At 49.4% G+C, this 6,684-nt stretch overlaps 1 long non-coding RNA gene across 1 annotated transcript; it reads left to right on the top strand.

Annotated features, from left to right (window-relative positions):
* The first annotated feature begins 259 nt into the window (after positions 1 to 259).
* LOC125745554 (uncharacterized) lies at positions 260 to 2,807 on the top strand. The gene is made up of 3 exons (XR_007398693.1): positions 260 to 398; positions 995 to 1,400; positions 2,394 to 2,807. It is a non-coding gene; the product is annotated as an uncharacterized LOC125745554 (long non-coding RNA).
* The last annotated feature ends 3,877 nt before the right edge of the window (positions 2,808 to 6,684 follow it).

The following is a 6,684-nucleotide window of genomic DNA, read 5'->3' as shown; positions in this document are numbered from 1 at the left end:
CCTCAATCCCATCTGGGGGGGGGGGGGGGGGGGCTACAGAGTCACTGCTAATTTATGTTGTTTCCAAGACGAGCCTGGTCGGCGTCGTGGGGACCAATCAATCAGGAATTTCCAAGGGGATCCGATCGTCGGACTGGCGGTGGGGGTGGGGGGGGGGGGGGGGGGCAGCGTTCCAAGATGCTGTGTGGCCTTAAATCTTTCCACATCAACAATGTTAACAATCACTGGAGAGAAAAAAAGAGATTAAAAAGCAGAGAAAATGAGTGCTGTCATACACGCAGGCCGGCCAAGCGCTGCTCTCATTGTCGCATGGACTGACGCCAGCGATGCATGTCTTACACACAGCAACATGGCAGAGGGCTTCCTCAGTAACAGTGGGACTCTGATCCTGCTTCGAGGTAAGATGCTTCTCATGCATATTCTTCAGTTTGTGCATTTATGTTTTTAGTAAACAAGCCTAGAGGTGAAGCGTTTTTGTTGTTTTATTTCTCTCTCTTTCTCTCTCATTCATTTCATTTTTTAAAATAAACATAGCAGTTCACTTGCATCGGGACTAATTGCGAGCATCAGGGTTGTTATCCTGTGAGATATGAAGTCAGTGCAGTTTCCTGTGAAATAATACCTTTTCCCCACAGTTTGACATTTGAGAAAAAGGTAAATAAGACCACAGAGCATGGCTGTGATGTGAAAGTGCAGGTAGAGAGCCCATCTGATTAACCCTCATCCGGCTCCACAGAGGAACTCACCCTGATAACCGAACGTCCTTTTCAGCCGCAGCTGTTTTCTCAGGCCTTCGGTTTAAATGATAACACAGAGGATAGGACCATGCATCTGTGTATCACACAGCACCGCTGCCGGGGCCTGAGGACAATCGGTGACAGAGGGCCGTTCTCGGGTCCGGCGGTCATGGCGGCGGCCTGCTCACTGACGTCAACCAGCCTCTGTCGCCACAGTCACACGGCCCTCTGACTTGTTTTCATCTGTTTCTAACCAGCGTGGTGGACCAGAGCGGCGGCGCCAGAGATCCGTCCCGGCGTGGACTATTTAGGGGCTCATCACCCTGGAGCGCCCCTTTGATCCTCCCGGCTTTGTCTCGCGGGGACCCGCCCACCTTAACTGCGAGCTCCGCCGCTCAGCGTCAGCACCACAGCAAACCGGACTGGCGCGTATGGTGGCCTCGCCCTGTGGCCAAAAATTAATGCCATGTGTGTGAGATGCGTAACCTCGGGCTTTCTAAGGAGGTTACTGTGATGCCGCAGCACGCACCCCACCCCCTGGCGTGAGGCTCGATTGTCACAACGTTGGAGGGACTCGCCTGAGGTTTCCAAACTGGGAGGAAATGCAGAGCAGCGCCAGCTGTCGTCACCCGAAGCCGCGATGGAGGCATGACGATCATGCATGTATATTTCATCTTTTCATGTGGATTTTTTTTGGGGGGGGGAGTAAGAAGGGTTCATCTTCCCTACAGCTGCTGTAAAGCTAGCCCCTCCCACATCCCCAACAGCTGCTGTAACCCCCCCCCTCCGTGACTTCTGCTTTAGCTCCACCCCCAATTCCTGCATTAACTCTGCCCCCGATTCCTGCTGTAACATTGCCCGTGACGCTGCTTTCACACTCCGACTTTCCCTCCACCCCGATTCCTGTTTTAACTCTGCCCCCGAAGGCTGGTCCATATTTCTCCTCACACATACACATACGTACAAACGCCTGCTGCAATCCAAATTTGTGTTCACACAGCAGTGAACGCGTAGCTCTGGGCAGACGGCGCGTGTACTCACTTTAAATACCAACATGGATGCTGTTGACAAGCGTTGGGGTAGTTTGCAGTTACAGACTGTTTCCAAGGTAATACAACTTTCACATACATGTAAAGGTGTGTGTATGTGAGGGCAGACTTGTCTCAAATTGAAAATCTCATGCCAGCCAGTTGACCAAAGTTCAATTTTCGGAATTTGTTAAACATAGAAAAACAGACACAAGCCTCACTGCTGTGGTATGTGTGCAGGCTATATCAGAAAAATAACTGATATTATTATTATTAATATAAAGTTTAAATACAACACGTTCTGCGCATGTGCAATGCATGTGGCCTGACCGGAGAACTATGAATGTTTCCATGGAAGCACAGAGTGGATACGCGAGTGTTGTGCTTGTGTAGACAAGTATGAAACAGTCTTAACTCCTGCTTTAACTCCAGCTCTAATAAACTGATTTTCCCAGACAGTAACTTCCATAATGCAACCAAGGCCTCATAACAGTGATGCATTACTGTATTATTGAAAGGCTTCCGTATTACCAAATAAACCCCCCCTTATATATATGAAACAATTGGTATCTCAAAAATCAGGTGAATTACTAAAGAAAAAAATATAAATTCCTATTATCCCTCCTAGGCCTTCCTGTCCAGGGCTGCACCAGTGCAAACCAGTCCAGTCCCGCTAACCTCTCCGTGGGTTTTCGGGAACGTTCCAGGGCACCTGCATCCTGCCGCAGCCACTGGGAGCAGCGGTCACCTGCAGCTGTGTTTGCTTCAGCATGCATGTGTGTGCGTGTGGGATGTAAAAGGCACCCCCCCAGGACACCAAAGAGCACAGAGAGTGTGTAACCCAGCTCAGGAGGCTCAGGGGAGCTGTGTATTTCCAGGAGCTCCCCAGGAGGAAAATGAGGACCTATGTGAGTGTGTGGGTACAGTTTTTTCTGTTCTTGTGGGGTAATGATCTGAAAGTTCTGAGGACCAAAAAGGTAAAGTTTGTGGGAACAACAACACATTTTAATTTGCAAAGCTTAGTTTTCAGTGGGACAGTTAGTGGCACAGTGGGACGTCCCCACAAAGACAGAGATGCAAATGTGTGTGTTGTGGGGGGGAGGGTGTAAGGGTCATGCTTTATAGGGGTCAATCTGCCTATTGGACCAGTGGCTGAACTAACTGGGCTGGCACCAGAGACTCCAGGCCAGGCTGTAGCTCCACGCAGCCCATTTGGGTGACATGTCAGGGATTCCAGCATCTCCCTCCAAGTTTAATTCACCAGCAGCGGGGCAATAGGGCAGAGGAGAGCTCTGAGTCACCGAACACTTAAGGCGTGTGCTAAAAATAGCCCAAATCAGGGATATTTCACTGGAATTTAATGAGAAAAGGATGTTCTCCCACAGCACTCAGAAAACACTCACGGCAAGCAAACTGCACGGTGCCGGGCGCTTTCTCGTGTGAACGCGGCGCAGGGTGCTGGGAAGGGGGAAGGGGTTTCTGTTCAGGTTCAGGACGCTCGCTGTCAGGGCCACGGGGCAGGGGCGGGGGGGGGGGGGGGGGGGCATCCAACAACCCCCGGGGGCTCATCTCTAGCGAAGCAATGTGGACTCCGGGTTTTAAAGAGGACTTGCATATGCAGGAAGTTCTAGATCCTTCTAGAAGGTTTTATTTAATGGAAAGAAGCTGCAACAGCCACTCAGAGGAACACCTGGTCAAGAAGAAATATGAAGGCAAGAGCATGTATATCAGGCTAGGGAGCCTGTCCTGCTTTTACCCCCTGACAGACAGGAGAAGATCCCACCTTCAAACGCAGTAATCTCTCAGTGAGTGAAACGCTGAAGTGTGCCCAGCATCACCCCAGCAGGGCCCCACGTGTCCCTCTGACAGCTTTGAGACGGCGGTGAATAACCTTTCAGGACCGAGACGACCCCGGTAATGAACGCTGGCTCCCTCACAGCCTGTCACGTCTATCACCAGCTTTAACAATCAGCTTCACACTTAAAGGGTAAGAAAGTGCCCTTCAAAGATGAGGTGTAAGCTAGAGTCTCTTCACACATTTCATCTGATTAATTCAATTTGGAAATATTCAACCAGAAAATGAAATTATTAGCAGGTTTGGGACGTTTGGGCTGGGGTGGGGGTTGGGGGGGTGGTGGGGGGGGACAGTGTCAACGCCTCTTGACTCAATGTGTCAAAGAGGGAGACATAGAGCCAGCAGATGTACGACGTACCGCACTAAGGGGGGGGTGTTCTATGGAAATGCTAAAGCGCTACGGACACTTTAAACATTTTAGGAGGGAGCAGCGTCCTTGTGGCAGCTGAGGGGCTGGGGGGGGAACATGGCATCGGGTGTGAATGTGGTCCTTGTGGTCAGCTGGGTACTCGCTGACTCGTGCTCGGAAAGGGAACTTCCAGCATGCTGAAGGTGCTTCATGGCTGAAATAGAGACACCACCTGCATTATCCCGTCCCGTTACTCTGCGGGCGTTCCGGCTCGGACCCCACGCGCTTCTCCCTGTTAACATTCCCAAATGAGATATGCTAATCCGATCACGTACGCAGGTTTTTTTCCCATCTCGTAGGTAATCAGCACAGATTTATTCAGCTGCTCCGCTTGAGCTTGCCTGCCTGTGACACCCGGGAGGTGTATGAGCACATGTGTTAAACACTTTCTTAAGATGTAGAGTTAAATAAATTCCCAGCAACGTTCACGGAGCTGTCGGGCCGCATATTGTCAACGCCGGAAACGCGTCTCTGGACGCTACCTGCCTGTAAAAAAGGCTGTTTCCTTGGCACCTGCTCTCAGCCAATCCGAATCCATGCCCAGGTGTTTAGTCAGTTTCTGACTGGATGGCTGTATATACATTTAATCTTTTAACTCTCTTGGCCATGAACCTGAAAAGTACCATCTCTGAAACTGTCCCCTATCGATTCATTTGTACCTTTCAGCAGAATCAGGCAGAGTTCAGAGGAACATAAGGCAGTTCCCTCTTCTTGTGAAATCAGATTAAAGATCATAGGTTTCATCATTCTTTCAGCAAAAATTTCTACAAGTAATGCTTTTTTTTTGCTTTTTGATTATTTTGTAAGTGAGCTCTGTCTAGACCATTCAAAACTCACGGAAGTGAGTCTTCCACAATAATACCTCGTATTAAAGGGAAATACCTACTTTTTATCAAATGAAGGTGTTGCATTCTCTCGAAAGAGGTGCTGTGACTGCCGTGATGGTCCCTCAGCCAGAGTAAAATCCCTCGGGGCATTTACAGTGTGTCCAGCCCTCCTAAGCATGTACAGTGTTTATCTAATGCTGGGCTGGTTATCGGGGCACAACCCGAGCAGCCCCCCCCATAAGGGGCTTTGCTCTGAGAGCACCTGATGCCATAAATCTCCGTCTGACATCAACAATGCTCCATTTTTCCTGTCAAAGACTCACATATAGCCATTTACCCCGTTTGCAGATCCCCGAGTGCGGGTAAGCCTCTTCCGCTTTGTTGTCAAAAACACCGATTCCCTCTCTCTATCTGTCAGAGGAGTGTGAGATCTGGAGAACAGACGGATCTGCCCAGCGAGGGATTTCCCGCACAGCAGCACCGCGCGCGGAATTGGAGAGCGGGGAACACCGCGGTAAACGAGAGCCGGTAGCAAGAGGGCTAATTTGAGGTGCAGTCGCTGTAACGGAAATGGAGAAAGGAGCAAGCATGACGAAGGGGGCATGGACGGGCTCATGGTCAGGAGGCCAAAAAGGGTCAGGAGGTCAACATGTGATGCCAGAAGGTGGGATAAATAAAAGCTTTCTGTCTGTGACCATACACTTTGCAAAGAAATTAAAATAACTAAATGAGAGAAAAATCTTCACTTTCGGTTAGAAAAATGAAGCAGGGAACACCAGGACTGTGACAGAAACATTTATTTATGATGTCAGACTTTGGTAACTTGCCAAATTTCCAGGACTGATGGGACTTTCAGGCTGAAAGGTAAACAGTGAGAATGACGAGGCTGGCCAATCAGAACCAAGCTAATAATGACCAATGCAGGTATTTACTCTTCACCAATACAGGTATTTATAGACAGGATTTAAAATTTGCTTATCACTTTAGCCTGAGATATGTCACATATTCCTTAACAAACTGGAGCTGGGATGGCAGCCAATGAAATGGCTTTTTTCTCACCAATGACCACCTATCAAAACACCACACTGACACCTCCTCTGTCTCAGTCCCACATCTCAGAGATCCTCTTGAATTTTACGAGCCTGCGCCTTCCTAAAATTTGCTATCCTGTGAGAAAAATCCAAAATCCATGTTCCTGGAGCACCAGGGATAAGCAACCCGCTAGTACATTAGCTTACTTACGAGCTTCAAGCTCAGTGCCGAAGAGCGCCAGGCCTCATTAACACGACTCTGCTGCAACATGCGGGTGTTGTTGTCCAAATCATTATGACGGTCTCCACAAAAAATGAGAAACACCTGCTTCTGGTGTTCTCCAGCAGCTCCTGGATCGCCCTGCAAGACACATCCAGCCCCCGCCCTTAACGAGGTGGTTTTGCTCACGGGAAACTCATTTCAAATAAGTATATGCAAGTACAGAGGGTCACCGTGTCAGAGACTCTGAACGTGATTTGTATGTCAAGTCCTCCCTCGAGCTCTTTAAACACGCCGGAGCTGAAACCCAGGAAATTCAATTCTCACAGGTGGTTGCGACAGCTTCAGGTTGGCTTTTAAATCCGCCTGAAAGGCCAGGATCCTGAGCGGCGAGAGAAGCCAAAAGTGGCCAAAGGCTTTTCACAAGCGCTCCGTGGTGTGACAGAATGGAAACTCCAAAGTTTAGTTTCGGTTGAGACTCTGATCACACTCAGGGAGACGGGAATAGGGTAGGGCGGCCAAAACGCCTCGTGAGAAACACTGCAAGAGTGCCGGAGATAGATGCCACAGATATTAC

This window comes from Brienomyrus brachyistius, chromosome 1 (genome assembly GCF_023856365.1).
Source record: "Brienomyrus brachyistius isolate T26 chromosome 1, BBRACH_0.4, whole genome shotgun sequence".
In the NCBI taxonomy this organism is placed as follows: Eukaryota; Metazoa; Chordata; class Actinopteri; order Osteoglossiformes; family Mormyridae; genus Brienomyrus; species Brienomyrus brachyistius.
Note: the sequence above shows the minus strand (reverse complement) of the source record. Positions and strands in the feature narration are given on the sequence as shown.